We start from the raw sequence: 25,718 nt of genomic DNA, 5'->3' as shown, positions 1-25,718 counted from the left end.
GTTGTTAGGAGAGAACATTAACTCAGATAGGCTGGCAAAGAATTAGTCTCCAACAGTAGGTGAAAGTTGGACCGTGTCTGAAAAAGTAGAAATAGTGCATATGTGAGAAGCATTGCCGTCATCGGTGTCTGGATCAGCAATGCTCACAGAAGGTTGTACCTGTGTGCCGCTTTCATCTCGTACCTCACCGCCACCTAATCGTAATGGTGAGGTCTCAACGAATGCCGTCATCAGAATAGGTAGCCACTGGTGACAACACGTTGCATGAGCTGTTACCGAACCAAGCAAAGTATCGATATCCATAGGTACTGCTGATGGTAGTGTGAGACAGACGTCCAAAACGCATTCTTCTCCGCAGAGCAGGCATTGTAGAACAGGTAGGATGCAATCCTGCCAGATTGGTCTGAATGAAAGAAACCAGGTAGTATTCAGATCCCTTAGCCGAGCCAAGCCGAGGACTTTAGTAATCCGGTCTCGGTATCTCATTGCTAGGATCGTTTCTTCCATGGTAGCCTGAGTTTTGTTTGTGGCTGGACTTGCCATATCGGAGCAGAAGGAACAAAAATAATATTCCTGCTACGAGTCCCAAGATGAGAGGCAGGCCGCCGAACTCAGAGTGCACGAAATTCGGGAAGATGCTCAGGACTGCTTCAAAGGGTGCTGACAGTCCCGAAAAAACTGTCTTAAATACATGTGCGATGCCACTGGTATCAGACATGTTTAAGATTTGACTTAACATTTCTATCAAATGCACAGGGCAATTTGTCGATAATAATGCATGTATCTCTGCTGCTGTCCTTGCAACTTGCAGATCATACCTTTCTCTAGACGAGGTTAAAGGCACAGTTGTTTGTAAAAGAATGGATTTCATTCTGCTTAAAGTATCAATTCGAATAGAAGAGATATTCAGAGAAGGCCATATCGTTGCCTCCTTGTCTGGTTTGCTGTTTAGATACAATACTTGCATATAGTAAGTGACCCTGGAAGTTACACTGACGAGATAGGCCCTTCCTGTCACCATGCCACAACAGCTGCGGTCACTTATTATAACGTAAATGCCATTGGAAAGTTGTCTGAAAAAAGTCTCTATTTGTGTAGTAGGGGTGCCGTGCAGGTGTCATGAAAGGTTATTTGATAAACCTTCGCAGGCTCCATGCAAGTTAATTCCTTGACATAGAAGTGTACCGCTCAGTGAATTTTTACAGTTGTTACCACTAAGAAATACCTCTTCCCCCCCCCTCTGTAACATCTATGTGTATAAGGTAGATTCCAGGTTTACTTGATGTAACCTTTACCCAACCTTTCATACAGACCCGCTAGTATGTGCTTTTGGCAATATTGAAACTGAAAAGTCGTTATTGGAATTGTGAATGTGCCATGTATTATCCATTCAATGAAAGGTCTTTCAGAGACTGTCAATGGCAATCTTTCTAGTTTTTCAATGCTCAGCACCGTATAGTCTGCTCCTTTTTGTGCCAAAGAGATTTGTTTATCTGTAAGGTTAAAGATAGAAAATAATGACGTTGTGTTGATTAGACGCCATGGCACGTAGCCTGAACGGAGGTTTTGTAACATCCAGCCTAACTGTACAATAGAACGTAATTGGGACTGGCCATGTTGTAACATTAGCATATCCTGTTCTAATATATCAATAGCAGATGATACAATGCTGTCCAGTGAATAAATTCTGGAGTCGTTAACCCATTGTCCACTACAGACAGTGATTTTTCCAAATTAATACGATCAATTTCTCGTATTTATTCCACAGTTTCAATTTGTGTTACTTTCCAAGCTTCGTTATAAGCAGCGTATATACCGGCGTATATGAAACTTTTTGACGCTGTTTGCGAGGTCCTAATAAGAAATCTCGCAAGTCAGCACCTTCTTTAAGTAAAGTCAAGTGTTGCTTAATTTCAGGCAGTGTGGATTTCTGTAGCCATTCGAGGCATAGTTTTCCTACACTGTATGTTGTAATTATCCCTGGATGTTGTCTCTGGGAATATCTTGGGTCTGGCATGTCTGTTTGAACCCCTGAGTTTTGTTCAGGAATCTATCTTGACAGTTATTAGTGTCTGTGGGCCAGATCAACCATTTTCTCCAATCAGGATTAGTTCTGTTTTGGTGTAAAATATGGGATACGTCTATCTCCACATCTGTAGTGCTATTATTATCAGGTATGGGCTTTGGTATAGACGGTTTGTTTAAGTCCTTTATTTTGGCTAGGCCAAGACAGGTTGTTTGTTGAATGGTGTCATTCAGGAACATTATCTGTTCTGGGATCATGCAGGCTCTGAATAATGATTCTAAACCTTGTACCTGCCATTCCTTAGTACCCCAGACTGTTATTGTCTCAATGTTGTTTTTCCAAAATTCAAAACCAAAGGTAGACATTTTTTCATAAAATGTTGTAGAATAAATCAGTTTAGTATTTGTCAACATGTTTTTCATTCCTGTCTTATTCATAATTTTAAAATAAAACATTTCTGGATCAGTGGTATTAGACCCTGAGAAGTATGGGAATTTCTCATAAAATGTTTTCGAGCTACCTTTTGGCGGTGTTGGACAATGTTCCCATTGATTATAAGTGAAAACATTTCTGGGATTAGCAGATTTATGCAAATAGTGATGCCCATAATGATTAAAACAATACATTTCTTCATAATCTGATGAACCTTCTAAATAATCATGTTCTGTAAATTTTGCTCACATTTCTAAATCTGACATCATATTATTAATATTTTCAAAGTCCCAATGATCAGAGAAAGTACTAGGTGATAGAAAGTCACTTAATGAAACCTTGAACTGGTGTGGATATTTCAAGAGTTCAACTGGGCCATAGATGTCGTAATCAGTAGCGTCCCATGCTACACCACCAGGTATAAGAATGGCTGTGATGTTTACTGATGATAGTTCTCTTTTTTCAATGTGAGAAGATCTGTGAGGCTTTAGAACCAAGTTGATGTTCTGACTTGCTGTGTCCATTGTACTGTATTTTCCATCAATCATTCTTCCCAAGCTTAAAACCAAAATGAGCCAGAGTAGGAAGAAAAGTACACCTAATACAATCCACAATTCAATCCATGGTGAAATCAGATATGTTTCTCCAGGTTGATGAAAGAGTTCAGTTATTTTTTCTTTGAAAGTTGTATTTGCTGGCTTTTCTTCATGTTCACTTGGATCTTCAGAAAAGTCATCGAAATTGATGAAGTAGCCAGATGGAATTCTGTCAATTGTTGGAATTGCTTCAGGATTCTTACTAATCTTTGTAGTTTCTTCTTCTTTTGTCATATTAGTATAGTCAGAGGCTACATCATAGTAGACAGGTGTTTCATGATGAACTGTTGCAATTTGGGTTTCAAGAGGCACAAGTTTCATGGCGTTGTTGCATAGTCCTTCTTTAGTCACTGCAGGTTTATCAAATGTGATTAGTCTCTCAGTTTGAACCTCTTGAATTGTAGCAAGGTTTGGTCTTCTGCTATATCTTGGGAGTCCACTGGGCCTACTACTTATTATTGGCCACATGTTTGTGGTTTTACCAGGTCGATTGATACAACTCTGTTCTCCTTTTTACCAGCAAGGGGTGGTAGTACTACTGATCTTGTTCCGCTGATAGCTAAGACAGGTACTGCTTTTCTGTAAGAAGGCCCAAATTCCTTCTTCACCGCGATCTTTTCTCTGACCAGATCCCCAATCTTTGGAATCCAGACAGGTCTTGCTGGGACAGGTGTTTTTTCTTCAGTGGCCGTTGGCTTTAGCTTTGTGTTACTTAGACTTCTTCTTGTTTCATTTAAGTCCTGTAAAACAGCCAAACGATCTTTGATATCAAAGGTTTTTTGTTCTACCACTGAAGTCTGACTATCGAGGTCTTCGATTATCATTCTAGTACCAAACAAAAGTTCATACAGAGTGATTCCACCCAGAGAATGTCTTGGCAGATTATTAAGACTACTTTGGAACCTAATACTCTCGCTGTTATAGATTGCTTTATGTCACGGTTTTTCCTTTCCACTACAGCATTTCCCTTGAGGATGGAATGGACTAGAGTACCGCAATGCAATTCCCAAGCTGGCCATGGCCTGCTTGTAAGCTCTAGAGCTAAACGCAGGACCTTGGTCAGAATGTAGCATGCCAATTGCGTATGTGCCGATAAAGACTCGCAAATCTTTTATAACAGTTCTGGCATCAGCCAAGCGCTGGGGCCACATCCAAATGAATCTCGTGCAGGAATCCAGTGTGACCATGATATATTTATAGTTGCCATCCCTTTGTAAGGGACCACAGTGGTCCAGGTAAACACATGCTAATGGTTTATCTGAGATTAGAAGGGGCGTCTGTGCAGGTCGTTTCACTGTTGATACCTTCATTTTTTGGCATATTTCACATTCTAAAACATAGTTTCTAGTCTGTTTTCTCATGCGTGGCCACCATTATCTCTGTTTTAATAACGATACTGTAGTGGAAACACCAGCATGTGCAGAGGCGAGCCCTTCATGTGCCGCTAAAATTAGTCCTAACCTGTTTTCCATGTTTGGAATTGCCCTATCCCCCACTCCAGGGATTACAGCAAAAGGAACATTATTCGCCTCAATTTTGTATGAGTACTTTACTGGAAAGCCTTTCGGGAGTGTCTTACCACTGTCCTTGACTGTAGCAGTGACAGCTTGCATTATTTCGCTGTCTATTTTTATTTTGACCGTGTGATCGCAGCTACGGAAGCCGTTTGCACAGCTGCCTTCACGGCTTCATCAGCCAATGAATTCCCTGCAACGTGAACGCCATCACGTTGATGACTCAGTGTATGTATCACGTGAGTCTTTTGTAGTTATTTCTGCAAAAGAACTATGTAATAACTCATCAGACATCAGGTAAGCAGAAGAATCTTTATTCTCTTTCAAGCTTCCGCCAGCACGACATGCAGGCACAGAATCACAGTAAACCGTCTCGCGCTCGAGCCGCCAACTGCCAAGTACATTACGTAGGCAGCAGCACGAGAACAGTGCCTCGCGCATTGCCCGCAGAGCGAGCGCGAGGCAGGCAAGCTACTACATATCTCCTTTCCCTAAAGGGGAAAGAAAGGGAAGAGAAGAGAAGAGAAGAAGAAAAGAGAACCTGGGGAAGAGAGAGAAACAGGAGAGCAAAAGGGGAAAGGAAAGTAATCAACGAAATCTAATAGGAACCCTTATGGCTCTGGTGCTCCTTCTCATCACCGAGGATTGAGGAGCTGAAAGCTGAGCACTGGTACCACTTTGAGAATCATCACTAGAAACATTTTTAGTACAATTAGAGTTCAACAGTTTGTCATCAAAACTTTTAACTTTTACAACCTTGTTGACATTCCACCAGTGCTGTCCATTGACACGAACAGCATTACCACAGACTTTGTCGACCTTAACAATTTCACCAAACTTCGCATCACCTTTCTTCACAAACCCTTGTTTCTTAATCCTTATACAGTCTCCCACAGCAAATGCTCTGCATTTCACCCGCTTCCTTTCATCAAAGTATTCTTTCTGTTTGGATTGTGCTTTTTCATTTTTCCTCCTGACCTGTTCATCAATTTCTTGGGGAGTAGAATGGGATTTGAACCATTTGGTCATCCACGCAGGCCTAAATTCAGTGCATGGTTTCCTGCCCCTGAGTAGTTCAAAGGGTGACACCCCTGTGGATGAATGTGGAGTGGTCCTGTAGAACCACAGCATGGCTCTCACACTTTGGGGAACGTCTTTGTTGTGAACAATAGCCCACTTGACACAATCACCAATGACTCTGTTGAGTCTTTCCACCAAACCATTGGTTTGAGGGTGGTAAAGGGAACTTCTGTGGTGTGTGATGGCAGACTCTTTAAGAAAATCTTCCACTTCTGTGGACACAAACTGGACGCCATTGTCCGAAATGATAGAAAGAGGAAACCCTTCTCTCATGAAAATATCTTTCATGAAGCCAATGATCTCTTTCGAGTCAACTTTGGATACAAACTTAGCCTCTGGCCATTTCGTGTAATAATCCATCATTACAATGGCAAATTTACACTGATGAGGTAAACTGTGGAATGGCCCTAGTACATCGATGCCAAGTTTCTCCCACGGCGCACCTGGAAGAGGTATGGGCGTGAGCGGGGGACAGGCTGTTCGAAAACTTTTATCACTAGAGGAACAGATAGTGCATTCTTGCACCATGGCATCGATATCCTTGTCCATCTGAGGCCACCAAAAGTACTCTCTTACCCTACGCTTAGTAAGTGTGGCCCCGAGATGTCCTTCATGAGCTTGGGTTAACAGTGTGGCTCTAATTTTCTCGGGGGGAACCAATTTCTCTGTTCTAAAGACTAGACCATCTTCGATGGACAGTTCATCACTCACTTTCACATAGGGCTGCAATTCAATGCGAACATTTCTTTCCCTCGGCCAACCTTGGACAATGTGTTTTTTTACATCTTTCAGAGTTTGATCACTTTCTAAAGCTTCCCTCCAACCTTCTTGCCCCACAGAACATACATGTGACAATTCAACACTGGCAATAATGCAATCTTCACCATCATCATAACTACAATCATCATTATCCGGTGTGGTCTTGCTAGTGGAGGAGGGTAAACGTGACAAAGCGTCGGCTCTCACATTTTTGCCACCAGCAATGTGAACAACATCAAAATTGAATTGCAATAACTTGGATGCAAGGCGAGCAATGCGGGGGGTAGCACTGCGTCCTTTAGTATCACCTAGAATAGACACTAAAGGTTTATGGTCTGTTTGGAGAGTGAATTTGCGCCCCCAGAGATAATTTTTGAATTTCTCAATGCCCCACCAACATGCAAGGAGCTCTTTCTCAATCACAGAATAATGGGTTTCCGCTTCCCTAAGTACCCTGGACGCAAACCCAATGGTGTGTTCACTTCCATCAACATCCTGTGTCAATACAGCACCCAACCCATAGTTACTGGCATCAACAGTCAAAGTGCAAGGGACATCCTGCTCGTAAGGTTTCAAAGCACTAACAGTGCATAACTTATCCTTGATCCAATCAAACGCTTTACTACACTCTTCATCCCACACAAATTCACTTTTGTCTTGTAACAACTTAGAAATGGGACGAATGTTGGTGGCATAGTCTTGGATGAATCGTGAATAGAACTCCGTGAGGCCCAAAAGTGATTTCACTCCTGCTTTGTCTTTAGGAGCTGATGCATCTACAATTGCTTGGACTAGACTGGGTTTTGGTGCTACTCCTTCACTAGAAATGGTGTGACCCAGATATTCCACACTGTCTTTGGAGAATACGCACTTGTCTCTTTTAAGTACAACCCCATGGTCTTGGAAAATTGACAATATTTTAGATAACACCTGGTCATGTTCTTGCTGATCCTTGGCATATATGAGGACGTCGTCTTGAAATATGGCAACACTTTTGATTCCTTTGAGAAGGTTGACCATGACTCTCTGGAAAACCGAGGCTGCCGACGCAAGGCCAAAAGGCATGCGGCAGAATTGATACAATCCAGATGGTGTGTTGAACGCGGTGAAATGGCGTGACTCTTTGTCAAGTTCGACCTGATGGTATGCAGAGGCCAAGTCGAGTTTGGTGAAAACTTTAGCCCCCGCGACTACGCCTAGCATTTCTGTGATGTTGGGCAACGGGTGTGAGTCTACCCAAATTACTTTGTTTAAGTTGCGCAAATCAATGCAGATTCTGAGATCATTGTTTTTCTTCCTTGCTACAACCAAAGCCGAAGACCAATCAGAGGATTCAATTGGTTCTATTACACCTCTTTTATGCATAGATAGGAGTTCTTTTTCTAGATCATTTCGGATGCTGAAAGGTACACTCCTTATTTTGTGTTTGACAGGCACAGCATCATCCTTTATTCTTATCTTGTGCTTGAACCCTTTAATTTTCCCAAGCTCACCAGAAAATACTCTAGGGAATTTATTGAGGAGTTCTTCCACATGAGTTTGGTCACGAACCACTAAAATTTGTTCCTTTGCTCCAGGGCGTAGCATCATGCTGAACAAACCTTGATGGAACCATCCAAGAATGTCCAATCCATTGACAGCCACATAAATTTTGCCATAAATGTGCCTGTTTTTGAACACCAGGACGTCTTCAAAATACCCTAGAAGTTCAATGCTTTTCCCTTCATAGGATACCGGTTCGCGGTCAGGTGGTTGCAAAGGTCTATTTTCCCATTTTTTTTTGAATAAAGATTCACTGATCATGGTTATCCTGGCACCTGAATCCACTAACAGTCTCAGATTTTTATCACCAACACAAACGATAGCATAAGGATCAACACAGTCATCAGGATTCCCTGTTATTATGTCTCCTTCTTTAACCACGAGAACCATGTCTTTAAGTTCACATAGGGTATCATCGCTGTCACTTTCGCTTGAGTCCTTTATGCATGCAACTTGGTTTGGACTTTTCTTGTTTGTCTGGCAGACCTTGTCAAAATGCCCCAATTTGCCACATTTTCGACATGTGGCATTCCTCGCAGGACATGACCTTCCACTTTTAGCATGTGAAGGATAACCGCACCTGAAACAAATATCAGTTCTCTTGAAAAAATTACTCTGCTGAAAGTCTTTTCTCCTCGCCACATTTTTAAAGCGAACAGGAGTCACCACTTCGACATTTTTACATTCAAGTTCTCTGATAGAGGATTGTGAGGGACTACTTGTTCCCAAAGCATTTCATGCTTGATTGTGCCACCTTTTGCATCTTTGGAACCGTTTTGAACCCAGTTCTGCAAGTATTCATTGTAAGATTGGACGCAATAATACGAATCGCACACTATTAGTGTGGGGAATTCGCGATCGGTATTTTCAAGCGCCATCTTGAAAGCATGTAGTTCAGCTCGCTGAGCTGTACAACCTCCAAGTGATTGAGTTTTAGTGACCAGGGGTCTAAACTTTCCTTCATGCCACCGACCTTTAACAATGGAGCACGCAGCACTATATGCTTTTTTACCCCCAACTGCGGGTTGTGCTGAACCGTCTGTATATATTATACAGCCGTAATGTTCGAGAGGCAGGCTCTCAGTCGGCAGAGGACATTCATATTCGTATTGGAGAGATTCTTGTGTTTTTAAGTTAGGATCAAATTCATATACGACGTCTGATGTAGCAAGAGAATTAACCCATTGTATCCATCTCGGATGTAAAGCTTTAGCATTCGGAATGCTGGCTTTTTTACTGCCTCTAGGGCAGGTACCGGTGTAACGTTTATTATACGTTTACCTTGTGCAAGGGCTCTTTCTTTTGCTACAGCAGTTTGGACCGCAGTTAGAATTTTTTCAGTAGAACTGAATTTCATTTCAGCTTGTGTGTACAAGTGTGATTTATAAGCTATTGGTACCGTTTCGCCCTCATTAGAGGTCAGGTACGTAAATCCGCATCTTCCTGGGATGACTCGGATTACAAGGTTGCGTTTGTTTGCGCATGTTTGCAGTTTTGTTTTAGTTAACATGTCTGTTTATATTGATCGTAACATTTTTGTGTGTTTCTGAGTCCAGTTAATTGGTTTGAAATCAGGTTTTATTAATTCCTAGAGAGGTTTAACCCTCTCTGCGTAGTTTAGAATGTAAGTTCTTCCAAAATTCAGGAAACCTAGAATTGATTGTAAGTTTTTCAGCTTTTTTGGAGCTTGGAGTACTGCACACTTCTCTAAGAAGTTGTCTGCTAGGCTTTTGCCTTCACTTGATAACTCATATCCTAAAAATAGGACAGTGAGGCGGGCAATTCATGACTTTTTAAAGTTGAATTTGTACCCTTCAGATGCGAACCCAAGTATTATGGTGTTCACTCTTTTCAAGTGTGTCTCCAGGTCATCGTCTGTAAGATAGATATCATCGACATAAGATAATGCCTCATCATCATACATTTGTAGTATTTCCGTTACCCTGGCTGAAAATAATCCTGGGCTGTTCTTGAATCCCTGGGGGAGACAACAGAATTGCCTATGGGCCCCCATACTGGAGAAAGCGGTCAAGTACCTGCTTTCAGGTGCAATGTTTTGACAGAAGAAACTATTTGAAATATCGAATATTGTTTTATATTTTTTGCGCACAATGTTATTCATTAGTGCTGCACTGTGTGAGTTTTGTACTGCAAATGTTTTGCAACAAGAGTTTAGGTGTCTGTAGTCCAAAACTAGACGAAATGAATCGTCTGGTTTGGAGACAGGAAACAAAGGGTTGTTCATTTGTCAGGTGCATGTTTCAATCACCCCCTGGTATTCAAGTTGATCTAAGATCTCCCTGACTTGTTTTTTAGCTTCTTGCTTAACAGGATACTGCCTCTGTGCAGTAGGTTGATTTTTTAACTGAATTTTATGGTGAGGAGAATCCTCATCCCATCCTACATGATTTTTATATAATGCAGGGGCTTGGGCCACTGCCCATTTTCTAGCATATGTGTATTTGTATGAATTGGAATGTGATTTGAGAAGGCAGGCATAATCATTTCTTCACCATGTAGGCACTCCCTGACAAACTCCGGTGGCCAGTCTTTCTCTGCTAGAAGGATATCATAGCCTTTTGATAGGTTCTCCCAAAAGAGACCTCTTATTTTCCTAGTTTTGTCCCCTTCTATACGTAATGTTATTTCATATAATTTATGGGGTACACTAACTCTGGTGTCTGCAGTTTCCACCTGAATGTATTCATTCGTGTCCACTGTCTCTAGAAGATTCATTAGGATCTTGCGAGCTATGGTCACTTCTGCTGCGCTGTCTAGCATTGTCTCGGCCCATTCTCCGTTCTTGAGTTGTGTCCTCAGAATCCTCGGCATGTTTTATTTTAATACTAGCTACCTTCTTTTTGGGACATTGTAATTTTTTACTTTGATGAGCAGGTTCCTTGTCTTTGGACTTGACGCGCTCTTCTTTATGTTCTGACCGTCCTCTTCTTTCCGATTTCTGTGAGGAAGTCTGAAAAGATTGAGAGGGACGTGTATCTTGATATCTGTCAGGTTTTCTTAAATTGTTCCTATTTCTAAGGTTGTATCTTTTTTCAGAGGACTCCCGTTGTGGAGACCTGTCCCCTCGTCCTTGAGATCTATTTCTTCGTTGAAGAGACCTTCCTCTGGACTGAAACTGTTCTCTGGGAGTGGTTTGTTTATTACCCTCCCACTTCTTTTTTTTGAGTAATGAGATTATTCTTAATAAAGCTTTTTTCAGGATTTTCAGTTAGTTGTGGTTTTAGTGGTTTCCCACCCAAACTATCTCTACCTAATTCTTCATAGGATTTTTCAATTATTCTGCCAAGTTCAAAAGGTTGTTCTGCTATATATGTTTCTTTCAATTTTTGGCGGATCGCCACGGATGCTGCTTCTCCTTTTATGTTGGTAGTAGTATAGCCGAGACTTGCTTAAAGTCTTTCAGTAATTTCATAACTAGATTTAAAGCAGTCTCTGGACCGTATTCATTTTTAATCTGTCTTAGTATGCCTGGTATAACCGCCATAGAAGGAACACCATGTGTTTTGTATATATTAAAGCAAAGACTGTTCCCCAAGTGTCACAGTCTTCCATATGTGGTGCGATCCCCATTGGTAGGCAGATTGTCAGAATTTTGTGTTTTTCATGAGGTGTAGTATCAGAAAATACTGCCCCTATTTGAGTAATTTTTTGAGCTAACCAGAACGGAATTTCTGCCCGTTTTGCGGGTAATTTGCCAATGACTGATTGTATAGTCTGTGGTGTAATTTCACTTGTGTTCCCCTGGTGAGGGGTGTGCTGTGGAATTTTTATTGCTGGTTGGACTGTTAAAGTCCGCATGACATATTGTACCAATTGTCTATGTATTTTAATTAGTTGTTTTAGCTGAACTAAAAGTTCTCCACTTGACATTTTTCCAATGTCAGGATGTGGTGTATAGCTGGCTAGAACCGGCCATGTGGCTCCTGGTCTACCTAGTGGACCGAGCCTGGTAATGTGAATTTGATGTTTTAGGCTGCCATTAAACCAGAGCTGATGCTCTTGGTAAGCTAGTGGAATTTCAACGTCATCGAAAGGGACGTATTCCTCAGGTTTTGTAGTAGTGGAACTCGTGTGTGCATTTGCTGCTGGTAATGTTATCCATGAATAGAATACCTCTGTCTGCCGATATTCATGGGCCTCTACCACAAATATGACTGTACCACCTCTTGATGATACTCCATTTTCTATAAGTTTTATACTTATTGTTTTCCATTTATTTGCCGGGATGAATATAGCATCCGGGTCATTTGCTTGGAGAGCTGTGTCATCTAAGACCACTTGAGCTGCTATTCGAGCTCTTTCCCTTTCATCGTCACTATCCGTCATTTTTGCTGACAGAAAGTTTGCAGAGCAAGTTTCAAGGAAACAAAGATTAGGTGCACAATATTTTGGAACACTGTATCCTTCAACGTTGACTAAACCAAAAACTAATACATAGGATTCTCGTCCTACTAAGTTTTGGCAGGTATTAACCTTTCACCCACTGCAGACGTCTATTGAAGTTTTTATGGGAAAAAGGGGTCTGTGTGAAAAGCACGACTGAGTTACTCTAGTATCTAGCGTTAAATTAACGCCTTACCAAACGTTGGGCGCCATGTAGTGTAGTTCCAATATTCCCAATAGGCTCTGCGCATTGGAATAACATAAACAATAGTTTAGATGTAGGACTTAGGTCGACTAGGTCTCTATTGAATATGTTAGACTTAATCATGAATGCCAGCTAGCTCAGAGGTCACTAGAAACTTTCTCAAGTACACAAGAAGGGATTAGTTTCTGACAACCGCATAAACATGACAGCTTTGCTCTCTCCAGAATAAGGAGAATACCTCCAAAGTCGCGGAAACAATAGATAGCTATTTCACTCAGTCATTCATGCATGCTTAGTTTCACCAGAAGTGCAGAGAAACAGAGAGACGGGCGTTTTCAATAAAAGAGGTTATTTATTGAGCATTCTTCTTTCTCATGCAAGAGAAGTGGGTTGCTACAATTGCAATACTTGTCATAAAGTAAAGTGCGTACAGTAAAAGGAGTATTATGAAATAATACTGTAAAAGAATGGTATGGTTTCTAAGCCATACGGTGTTTAAAATAGATAAGATATATACATAGATAAAATCATAACTAAACGTACTCAACTGGTGCTTCTAAGATACGCCTATCCCGGTGTACCTAACCTAAGCCTAGTACAGGGAAGAGTAAGTGAGCTGCAGTTTGAGTTAAGATAGTTTCTGCCAAGTATCTGAATCAAGAATTCTCTAAGGGTCTAATCAGCTCCGTACCTTGGTTATAGATTGAAGGCGGTCTTGTATCTCTCTCTCAGGACTCGATCTCCCAGCAACCCGCAAGGGTGACAGGGAAACACTGGAGCTGGATTTCTCGGCAGGAGAAAAGACAGCGTCTCTCTCAGTGCGTCAATGGGAGGGTCGGCTTCCTTCGGCACTCGCTACAGCAGGGCTTCGGGCAAGTAGATAGCCGATCTGCTCCAAACCACCGCATATTTTGCTAGGGCAACTTGCAGTTCTTTCAGGACTCCAGGAGATCTAGGACAAATCAATACAGAAGCAGGGGGAATTGCTGGAGGCTTGGTTTGTTTAAGAACACGTTGTGCTTTCTAGGAGTCTATGGGAGTATCCTTGCCTTATTTGGACTGCATTGGCTATGACTTAATATGGGTATGATTCTTATGCCTTTATAAGGATATGATTTGATATAACCGCATAAGGACATAAATCGGGAATATTTAAATAGGGTCCTAGATTCGTTTACAACAGAACTTAGAGCGATCATTACCCCTTGTGTCTGACAACGGCTGCCCACCTTTTCCAGCTAACCACCCTGAGGACAGGTGACTCAAGCAGTAGTGTAATCGAGCCACAATTATCGAACGATTGTAGAACCCTTAGATGGCCTTCGATAGGGGGAAATTAAATGACTATTAAAAAGATTTATAACACCTAGGCTTAAATAGTTTCACCGTACATAGACCTACCAATAACGGAGATTCCGATTATGAGAACACACTATAGATTGGTAGAAGATCTAATGCCTACATTAAGTAAGATTACAACAGAACGTAAAAATGGGGCAGCAGAGGTAGCTACATTGGATAATCCATGGTATAATAAAGAATGCTGTGACGCAAAAAAGGATCTGATTCAGGCTACAAAGGCCAAAGACATAGTGATTCTAAGGGAAAAAAGGACACAATACAAGAGATTACTAACCCAAGCAAGAAAAAGCTGGGAAGATAACATCTGAACTGAGTAAATTATTGCAGCCAAAACAAATGGCCAATCAACCTTTTGGCATTTGATTTTTAAAGGTAAAAAAAATAGGAAATGTAAGAAGGATCTTTTTGTAGATGCAAACACTTGGGTTACCCAATTTTCCCGCCTCTATTCTTCCTCTATTAACGATATTGAGTACAGTCTACAAGACTATGAAACGTCTTTAAGCAATGCCTCACTATACTTTAGCTCGGAGGAAGCAATGGTAGCAATAAATGCAATAAAACCAGGGAAGGCACCTAGTCCTGATAAGATACCAGGTGATCTATGGAGACACAAAAAAAGAGGGTTGGGCTCCCTATATTAATCTTTTCTGCAACTTGGTAGCTACAGGCACACCTGTACCAGAAACATGGAAAGGGGCCGAGAATGCAACCATTTTTAAAAACGATAACCATCATGACCCTTCCCACTGCCGACCAATTTGTTTAATTAATGTTTTCCAAAAGATATATGCCCGCCAAATTTTAAATAAATTGAGTGACTGGATTGAGGAGCATGACATTTCATCCAAATACCAGGCAGGCTTCCATTCCTGAATACCTTTGTTCTGCGAACATGATTCTCACAAATTAGGGGGGTTCCAGTACTAGCACTCTTATTTGTTGGCGATACGATTTTAATATCGTAAACCCCCAAAAGTCTTCAAAGTTCTTTAAACACTTTCAGGACTTACTGCGTTTCGGTGGAATTTATTTCCAGGCCCTTGGTTTCCAAGGGCCTAGAAATATATTCTACCAAAACAAAATATATGGTAGTTAATCCACGCAAATCTTAAAAAAAAAAAACGTAACTCTCAATAATGAGAAGATAGAATACGTGCTGAATTTTAACTATTTAGCTATTACTCTGGACACTAAAATTAATTAAAGACCACAGTTGGAAAAAAAGTAAAACTATTCTACTCCAAAATTCACTGCCAATAATAAAAAAACATGAGAATAGTTTGTCCAAAGCAGTATCTCCTGCCCTTTAGGTATAGAAATAAAGGGTGCAATCGGCTTCCCTATACAGGCGGAACTGTGGGGCCCCGCAACGAAAAATACTTTTATGGGGGTCGAGAACACGTTTTTTAGAAAACTAATAAGTCTACTTGTGCGTACACTGCTAACACCAATAGGTATGGAGCTAAATATAAATCGCACTGACCAACAGGCAGTCTTACGGCCACTACTATTTTGGGTCCGCCTGTGGTCTACAGATGAACTTGTTCATTACAGGGACGGGCTAGAGGAAATCCTTATACACAAAACGGTACTGGGTTGCCATGGTTAAAACATGTCCATGACTGGTTTTCTAAATTAGGACTCAAGCATTTTTGGGATGGTCCTTTAGGATTGTCTATGGGTTCAAAAAACTGTTGAAGCAAACCTTCTGGGCTTTTAACCAAGACACACTGTCCCATAGTTCAAAATTAGGCACATTATCCACAAGGTTCCTCATAATGAAACCGAATTGGAACCTTGAGTCTTTTTTGGAGGAAATATAACCACAGTTGGCTAAATCTTTATAATTGAAATTTTGTTAAGGTGTCTTTCAGATAAAAACAAATACAGCAAAATGGGTCCATAGAGAAAGGGATGTAAATGGGGGATGTTGTGTTATATGCCATACAGGTGCAAAAGAAAATGAACTACACCTATTATTCTTCTGCCCAGCTTACACACAGTGCAGGAGGAAATGGATCAAACCCATTTGTCGCCTTCTGGGTACTAGATCCTGCCATGAGGATTGCGATCAGATACAACACAATCACTGGTTTTTAGTGTTAGTAGATACCTGTTTGGGGTAAGCATAATAGGAAAGAGAGTAGGGCTGAAACTCTAGAAGTTTTGTGTGCACTTCTTAAGTACATATGGAATCTACATTTAAGTCTACGCTATGTTGGTATTGCACTAGAGGGATCATGCTCTAATATTTATCATATTAGGTGCATGCTATGAATTTTGTACATTTTTAATAGACTGTTTAATAGATTAGATCTGTTAATATATAAAAGATGAACTTGTTTAATGAATGTCTCAAATTAAATGCTGCTCAATGCCATTTTATCAACAAATGTATTCAATGATGGGATTTTATCTATATTTATTTTTCTTTTTAATGTCTAAGAAAGGTCCTGCATTGGGACATTGATTTCCAATAACTGCGTATTTGTTTGGCGGAGTGCCCCTCGAAATGTTATAACACAACGTTTTATTGTGAAGTGTGTAAATCGAATGTAATCTTTTATGGTTTTTTTAAATCGAAATAAAGATCATTGACTTAACTTGACTGCCTAATCCAGATAAAGTGACTTATATTTTTATAAATACCTTGTGTAGTGTCCATTTGTGTTGATTCACTGTATTACTGTGAGTGTTGTTGCAAATACTTTACACATTGCCTTGGGGATAAGCCTGTCTGCTCATGCTAAGCTACCAAGGTGGTGAGCAGGGGTTATCAACAGTGTGTACCCCCTTGACCTGACTAGAAGTAAGGGTCCCTATTTGGACAAAAGTACTTACGTCTGCCAACTAGAGACCCCCAGATCTAACAGCCTCTGTAAGTCCTAATAACTTAGACAGGGGGAAAGCAGTTCTGGCAACCACTGAACATGACAACTCTGTTCCTTCTGGAACTGTGGCAACAGACCTAGAACCTTTTGCTCATACACTTGTGATCTTGTTTGCTCAGAGAAATATACAAAGAATACACAAAGGGACGTCGCAATGTTTATTGAAACAATGTGGTACTTGTATAGAATATATGTGCTGCAATGATTAAAAGACCGCGGCAGATGAAAGGTATAAAGAGTATCAAGACAGTGAACAATGGAAAAAGTTCCACCATAATGCTGAAACAATGTATATATGCAAGCATATTCAATAATATAACAATCTGGCATACTCCAACTATGCAGACTCTAAGCCACCCGTCTAGGTTGTATGTGTATGTTCTGCCAAGAAACCCACTACTGGATGATCCAACCCCAGCACCTGGTGGGTAAGAATGTAGGAGCCCATCTTAGTTATGAACTGGAAATCCCTTGCGGAAATGTCAGTCAGCTGCTGGGCGAAAGCTTCAGCACATAGGGACCTCTTCAAGTCAGCAGAAGTACCTCCACTGACTGTCTAGAAAACAGCTGTTTATTTATGAAAAAAGGAATCCTTGCCTTGGGCAGAGATTGTGATCATTATACCATTGTTTGTATTCTACAGATAGCTGTGTAGACATATGGATGTAAGTAACAAACACATTTGCACAATGTACACTTAGGTCTTGTACACATTGACAACTCATTATGATAGTGTTCTTGTGAAGTTGATTCATGGAAGAAAGGTTGGTGTTTCCAGGAAAACGAACCCAAAGTGTTGCAAATGCAAATGTGTGTCAAAAATCAATGTAAAAAGTAAAGGCAAGTTTAGGACATATCCGCATACATGTAAAAATGGCAACGCTTCCTAATTGGCCTAACAGTTACACATGAAAATGTGGGAACCACAGTGGCCACAGTGGCTGAGGCCTTCTGACATGAGATTTCTTGGCAGTTAGCTCCTCAAAAACTTGTTGTGTGGATATTTTCTTGACAATTGTAATTCTAGTCTTCAAAAAAGAGGGTTGTTGGAGGATTAACTCATTACGACATATACAATAGCTCGGTGGATAAAAGAATGAGAATCTGGCAGCTCAACACTGGCTCCCAAAGGTGCACTAGGGCATTTGTGAAAGGTTGGTTTAGATAAATGTCTATTATCAGTTAGTTGATGAGTCATGTGCTGCTACACTATCTCCTATCACCTTCACCTGTGAAGAAAAGAAAAGTAGGAGATGATACTCTGTTGTGCTACCTCTTGCTGTAGTCTACTTGCCCATTCTCCCTCTGTAGACAAAAAAGGGGCAGAGAGGGGTATCACTGTTGTTGAATTTCATGACTAACCTTAGTCTCTTTGAAAGCAGGAGCACCTAGCACTCAGAGTGGGTGTGGATGGGATGGTTCACGTTGGGTGGCAAATGGGGTTAGGATCCAGGTATGCGATTTTATGTGTGATGTTACTAAGGAAAGTTGTGTGATAAGTGGAGCTGCGTAAGAGGGCAAATGTTGATTTGATATATGTAGATGAATGTAGAAGAGGAGAATGTGAGAGATAATGGGAATGAGCAAAGTTGAGCAAGATTGGTCAGAGTGCAAGCAGATCGTGTATGTATACATACATGATGGTAGGAAGCACAGAGATAGTGAAACTAACGAAAGAAGGATATTAGCTAAATTTTTTGACTGGGCATCAGCATGTTGGGTATGTCCTAGAAGTGTCAGCCTTAGGGTGGTCTCTCCCCAGAACTGCTGCCTGCTTACCTCTTCTTTTTGCCTATTCTTTGTGTTGGCCTTAGAACTCTGAGCACTTTACCACTGCTAACCAGTGCTAATGTGAATGTGCTTCTGCCTTAAACATGGTGACATTGGTATATACCTGATTGGCATATTTAGCTTACTTATAAGATCATTGTAAAGTGGTACACCAAATGTGAGGGCTTGTTATCTAAATGCCACTATTGGGCCGGCAGCACTGACTGTGCCACCCACACAAGTAGCCTTTTAACCCTGTCTCATGCCTGCCATTGCAAAACCTGTGTGCAGTTTACAGCCACTGTGACTTGGCATTTAAAACCACTTGCCAAGACTTAAACCCCCATTTTATTACTCTTACGTCACCTGTAAGGTAGGCCCTAGGTATCCCTATGGGCAGGGTGCTGTGTAAGTAAAAGGTAGGGCTTGTACTTTTGAGTTCTACATATTGTGGTGGAGAAAAACAGCTAAATTTGTTTGTCGCTACTTTGAGGCCTAGGTCTCTCATAAGCTAGCTTTTGGAATTCCTTAACACACTTTTAGTCTGTAATTCCTGATTATAAAGGAGTAGCTAAATCATGTTTTATATCTTTAGAATGGTAATGATTAATCCTCCCAAATGCAAAATGTGGATTTAACATTACTATTTTAGAAATGTCACTTTTAGAAAGTGGACAGTTCCCTAATCTTAACTTAGCTCTGTGTGCCTGCAGCCTGTCTCTAATGCACATCTGGGTTGGATGACAACTACTCTTTGTGGCTTCCCTCTAGACAACCTCAAACACAGGAAGGGTGGGTGTAACAAATGGCTTTTCTGCAATCTGATCGCCTTCTTGGGCAAGAAGATGTAGAGGGAGCTGACACTTACATCTGAATAGGCTGTGTCCTGTACTCATACAAAGGACTGGTTACCTGCCACAGATAGCCTGGAAGACAGAGCAGTGTTGAAAGGGGACCTGTGCACTTCAAAGAGCTACTTTGAAGTTACCCCCCACTTCAATGGCACATTTGGATGTAAGTCCTGGGGCTTGGCCATACCAAATCAGTAAACCACTGAACCTGTGAACCTTGTGTTTGCCTTGTGAAGAACTATGTCAGGAGAAAGGACTGTTGTGCTACAAGGGTTGCAACTCTGCTTGACTGACTTTTCGAAGGAACTACATCACTGCTGTGCTAAGCTGCCCTGCTGCCTTTTGATGCCGGCCCCGCCGAAGACAAGAAATTGACCCATCTCACTTGAACCCCGATTGACTCCATGGACTTGCTGGCTTGACTCCTGTTTTCTCTGGGTCATAAAAGACCTTCATAAGACTTTGCACAACTCTACTGGTGCTGCTATCTGTGAGTCCTACCCTTGCCTGGGGTGCCCTCTTCAGTCATGGGCCTCAGAATGGGTTCTGCAGCTATTTTGCTCCAAACTCAGCTCTAAAATAACTGCCGATATTGCAAGGTCAATCTCAGGTCCGTGAATCTAAGATACTTTGTCAGCATGACCCATTTGAGCCCTCCAGCCGACCTGTCCTCCATCGCGGTCGGCATGAACTTTTTCTTTACCCCGGTATAGCACGACCTAAAGTAACATTTTAGTGCTATTGACATCTAAGCACTGTTTTTGGTTTATTCTTCAAAAAAAATCCTAAGTCCTGTTTTTCTTATTAGAATTTTGTCATTTAGGTCTTATGTTACTCAGATAAATATTGTCTATGTTACTAAATCTGTGTGAAGTCTTTTTATGGTGTTTTTATTGTGTTACTGTTTGTGTGTGTTGCACAAATACTTTACTCATTGCCTCTTTAGATAAGCCTAACTGATGTGTGCCAAGCTACCAGAGGGTGAGCACAGGTTATCTTTTAGTGTGCATTCTAGCCTTCCTTGACTAGAACTATGGTCTCTACTTGAACAGCGTGCATACCTCTGCAAACCCAGAAACCCCATGTCTAACATTGGTGATCAGCTGTGAGGACAGTACTTGTGTATGTGCAAAACCATATAGTAATTCACTGTTCACTACAACTCTATACTTAAGATCAATTTCAGCCATTTTCAATTCTCCCTGATTGGCCTTTTGATTTTTCTCCTAAATTATGTCTCTCTCTGGGGAAGCCACATATACACCTGCAGGGATTAAGTTGGCCAGGTTAGAAATCTACACTGTGCAGCTGCTGAAAGATTTCCGAAAGTACTTTCAAATGTCTACAAGGGGCTTTACCAGGAAAGATAGCTGTGAGGGCCTGGGCGAGAAAAAGGTTGCGGGGTTGAAATACCAGAGGAGTAGCAGGGGAGTTCTGAGTAGGAAGGTGATCTGCTTTTGGAGTCTGAGACGGCTCTGAAACTGCCTGTGGAGTAGGAGTAGGAGAAGAAGTAGTCGTAGTAGTGGGTCCCACATTAGGGAGCAGTGTCTCTTTCACAAACCTGTCCCTAGAGGAGCTGCAGACAAGAGGGAGAAAAGGAACCTGAAATTGGAGCTTGCCAAGCTGGAGCAGGGATGTGAAGAAATTAGGCCGGCCATAGAGGAGAGGAAACATACACTTGAGCTCATCCTCAAGGATCTGGATTTAAGAGCCCTGCAAGTGGGGTCCCACAATAGCAATGGTGACAGCAATGGCCACTGGTGAGTAGAGAGTCAGGATCCCAAAGGAATTGATGCCTGATTACATGGTGGGGGATGACATACAAATGGTTTGCAGCTGTGAAGTGTCTCTGAGTGTGCATAACGGCCCAGAGGAGTTCTGGGGTGGTAGTCTATGGAGGTATATGCCCACGTTGGGGAGGGACACAATCCTTACACTAGAGGTAGAGGACAAGACATGCTGCACTGCAATGAAGGCCATCCTAGTCAGCAAGTTTGAAGTGACCCCTGCACCAATGCCTAGTTGATAGCAAGCACACTGAGCTAAGGAAACTTGCTGAGGAGGCGGACATCTCGGTCAGCATCAGAGTGTCCAAGAAGGCATCTAGAGGGACTCCCAAAAGGGTGATCAGGATTCCTGCCAGAAGGAGGGGGATAAAAAACAGAGTTTCCTAAAGTCCCCAAAAACAACTTACAAGAGAAAGGGTCTGGGTCTCATTCCCAGTCTGGCCCCGGTAGAAAAATGACCCTGACTTAGGTCAGAGGTCCAAGCCCATTAAGTGCTATGAGTGCTAAGCATATGGACACTACATAGGGGATCCCAAGTATACAAAAAGAGCAAAAACTCCCACCGGAGGAAATAATCTAGAGGTAGCTAGTGCTGTGCTGGGGCAGAGTTTGTTCCAGTTAATGGGGGAGAGTTTAGTGGGGTTAACCTAGTGTCCCTGGGTGACAGTAAGATGATTCATTAAATCCATGTGCCCTCTACTAAAGAAGGGTATAGGTAATTGGTAACCATTAATGGACACTGTGGTGAGGCTCTTAGGGACACAGGAGCCAGCATGACTTTGGTAAGGAGTTAGCTGGTGTTCACAGAGCAGGTGATACTCAATGCATCCACCAGGATTATGGTTGTTGACAACAGGGAGGGTTACTATCAGATGGCCCTGTTTCATTTGAGTGTGAGGGGTCTCATGTCTTCTGTAAATTGCTGTGAGCCCTGCATGCCTGTGGACTGTATGCTAGGTAATGACCTTGAGCACACTACATGGAAGAACGTGTAGCTCAAGGCACACCTGGAATTGTTAGGGTTACCTAAGAGGATTTGTACAACCACCAGGTTCATGGCTGCCTAGGATGGGAGTCAAAAGAGCTGAAGCCTGGAAAAATGGCCCAGCAATCTGATAGCAAGTGGAAAGGCAAAGAGCAGGAGAACCCAGACAATTAATATTTTCCAGTTCAGGTGGAAACGGTGCCTGCGGTGGCTGCCACGCAGCCCACTGAGGAGGACAGTTCTCTTCTTGGTGAGTGGAATGAATAGCCACCAAGGGGAAATTATGTGGGCTTCAGAGGGATTTCCCAACTCTTGTGGGTATGAGGCAGCTGCGGCCCGTGGAGGGAGTTCAGTGGGGCAGACAGACGGAGCGGGGGAGGTGCAGGGTGGGGTTGGTAAACACCGGAATATGGATGATTGCAGGTAAGTAAACAATTAAATTAAATAAATGAATTTTGTTGCGCGCCCGGGCGCGCTACAAATTTGTTTTATTAATTTAATTGTTTACTTGCCTGCAATTATCCATATTCCGGTGTTTACCACCCCTCACCCTGCTCCTCCCTCGCCCTGCCTGTCTGCCCCACGGAACTCCCTCCACGGGCCGCGGTTGGTATGAGGCAACAGCTGGCTGAGGCAGCAGGTCATGCTTCTGGAAGTCATCACATCTACTGGGAGGACAAAATCCTTTGCAGTAAAGCCTAAGGCAGCTGTGCATGGGATAACAAGGGTACTGGTGGTCTCCCATCACCACAGGACCTTCCTTTGTGAGCTGGCTCAGGATAATACCCCTGGCAGATCACCTGGGCCAGGAACTTTGCAAGGCTTGTTCCTCTCTTTTATTGCCCTGGGATCAAGACTTCGTCTGATGTGTGCTGTAGGACTTGTGCGACCTGTCAGGGCAGTGTGAAGACAGGGTAGCTGCTGAAAGCGCCCCTTAATCCTGTGCTTGTCATTGGCACACCCTTTGAGAGGGTGGGCATCAAAAAAGCTGGGCCTATGTCCCCAGACTGCTTCAGGTAACAGGTTTGTCCTGGTTTTGACATTTACACCTGAATAGACAGTGCCCACACAAAGTGTTAAATACCCATAGATAGTCTGCAGCCAGGTCTGGTAATAAAGGACTTCTGTACACTTCAAAAACACTTCTTTGAAGTCACCTTCACTTTAAAGGCACAACTAAGTATAAGATCTGGGTCTCTGTCCTCACCAAAACAGAGACTTCTGGACCAGTAAAGTACCACTATCAGAAAGACTGCTGTGCTGCTATAACTACTGTCACTCAGCTGGACGTCTTCCCTGAAAGGATTACTTTTCTGTTTTGCTGCCTGCTGATGGGACCCTGCTGAGGGAGAGCTGGACTCTGCCTTGAACACAGATTACTCTTCAAGGGCTTATTGGCTTGCCCCCTGTTGCTTGAGATATTAAAGTCTCTACACCTGTTCATGTGCCTCGTCCATTGGAAGAGGACCCAGATGCTTGGTACAGAGAATTTGACATGTCTGCTTGTAGCAGAACCGACACAATGATCCTGTTGGGTGAGCAGAACTGCTGCATTGCATCAGCACGAGCAGTGCCTCCAAATACTGACACATCGGAACTTCACATCGTTGCCGCAGAAGTGTGGTGAGATCTACACATCCCTTCAACTGCATGGAGAAACCAACCACCTCCCACTCGGAGCCAACGGCTTTAGCGCTTTGTCTCTGGAATCAACGCATTGCTGCCACTGCCACTGCGAGTAGAAAATCGGCACATCACCTCGCAGCGGGATTGACATCGACGCATCACTTGTCTGCACCCCATATCTTCCTGTTGCGTCCTGTACCAAAGTACTTTGTTTACCGGTCCTGCTAGGCTCCTCCACCCGTCCTGATCTCCATCGCCAAGCGGCCTGAACTTGATTTTTACTTTTGGATTTGTGTTGTTTTGCTTTTGATTTAATGTAATTTAATTTTAAAATAATTTGTCTATTTTTCTAACCATTTGTGGAGTATTTTTGTGGTGTTTTCATTGTGTTACTGTGGGTTCTGTTGCACAAATACTTTACATTGCCTCTTTAAACTAGCCACACTGCTCTGTACAAAACTGCCAGAGTGTGAGCACTGGTTATATGTTGGTGTGTACCTGACTTACCATGAAAGAGATTTGGTTCCTGCTTGGACAGGGTGCATACCCCTGGCAACCAAATGTCCCATTACTAACAGTATGTTATTCATGTCTTTTGTTTATGTATGCCCCACAACAGGTGTCCTCACCCAGTTGCTTGTCCAAAGAGAGCCGGTGAGGGCTTCCTGGGACATGCTCAACAAGGAAATGTTAACACAAAACTAACATCCCTACAGCTAAAAATCACAGCAATAATTTGAGCCTCCTTAATCCCCCAGTGAAAAGACCATAATTAGTGGCACTTAACTTTGAGATTTTCTATATGTTGTGATTTAGTGCTCTTGGGGGATTGACCAAGGTCTTGAGCACTCTGCAATCATGTCATAAATCAACTGGCACAACCAGTACATACCAAGTAGAAAAGACAAATAACTCTGAAATATCAATGTTTCATATTCAATAAATCATTCGCACTCACAAAAATGTGGTTCTCTACATGCCATCTTGCACCCTTTAAATATAGGTGCATGGTCTGTCAGATCATTTCAGTCGCAGTTCGAGAGGGGTGAAACTGGAGGTAAGGCAAGAAACATTTCCTTTCTATTCATGTTAATTACAGCAAGTTAGGTAGTGGGAAACCGTGTTAAGTATTAGTGACATCGGACGACTATGAGCTGGTAAAGAGTTTTGTTTTACTTTTTTCCCCTTAAATTATCGAGTCCCCTAAAGTCAGCAGAGTGGTTATATTACTAAGCAGATACATCAAGGTGACAAAAGCCTTTCAAATCTAGGTTAAATGTGTGAGATGGCAAAGGTGAGCGGCAAAAAACAGAAGATGGTACTAAGTACGAGCACTCTGGTGAACTCTGGTCAAAGACTACATAAATGCACAAATTGGCTCCCACCACCCGTCCCTCATGTAGGGATCCTTATGATTTGAGGGCGGGTTAACATGGAATATTGGATTAATCATTTTTTATCTCGCTTACCAAGATAATGTGTAATGTAGTATATTTGGAAATTGAAATAGTTTTAATTAACTATACAATTAAAATGGATGAAGCATGACACCACAGATCTGGAAGTGTGTCTGTGCATATCCTAAAAGTAATAACCAAACAGGCTACAGTTAGAATTAACAATCAAAAATTAGTTTTAGGATACATGAAAAATCTATGATTTGAAAATTAAAGGTGTACATACAACGACAAGAAGTGTTATAATCTGGTTAGTACAGTTCATAGTTGTGCATTTTCAAGTTAGCCATCAAGAGAAGCTAGAGTTCTAAAGAACACAGTATCTGATTATTGTTATTCTGATAATTAATTTAACTGGTGATGTTCAAAGAGAATACAGTTAGGGATTGGTACTATATGAGGCCTTGTTCAACAATGACTGTTAACCC

This window comes from Lissotriton helveticus, chromosome 7, assembly GCF_964261635.1.
Source record: "Lissotriton helveticus chromosome 7, aLisHel1.1, whole genome shotgun sequence".
NCBI lineage: Eukaryota > Metazoa > Chordata > Amphibia > Caudata > Salamandridae > Lissotriton > Lissotriton helveticus.
The sequence above is the reverse complement of the archived record's forward strand: the minus strand, read 5'-3'. Positions refer to the sequence as shown.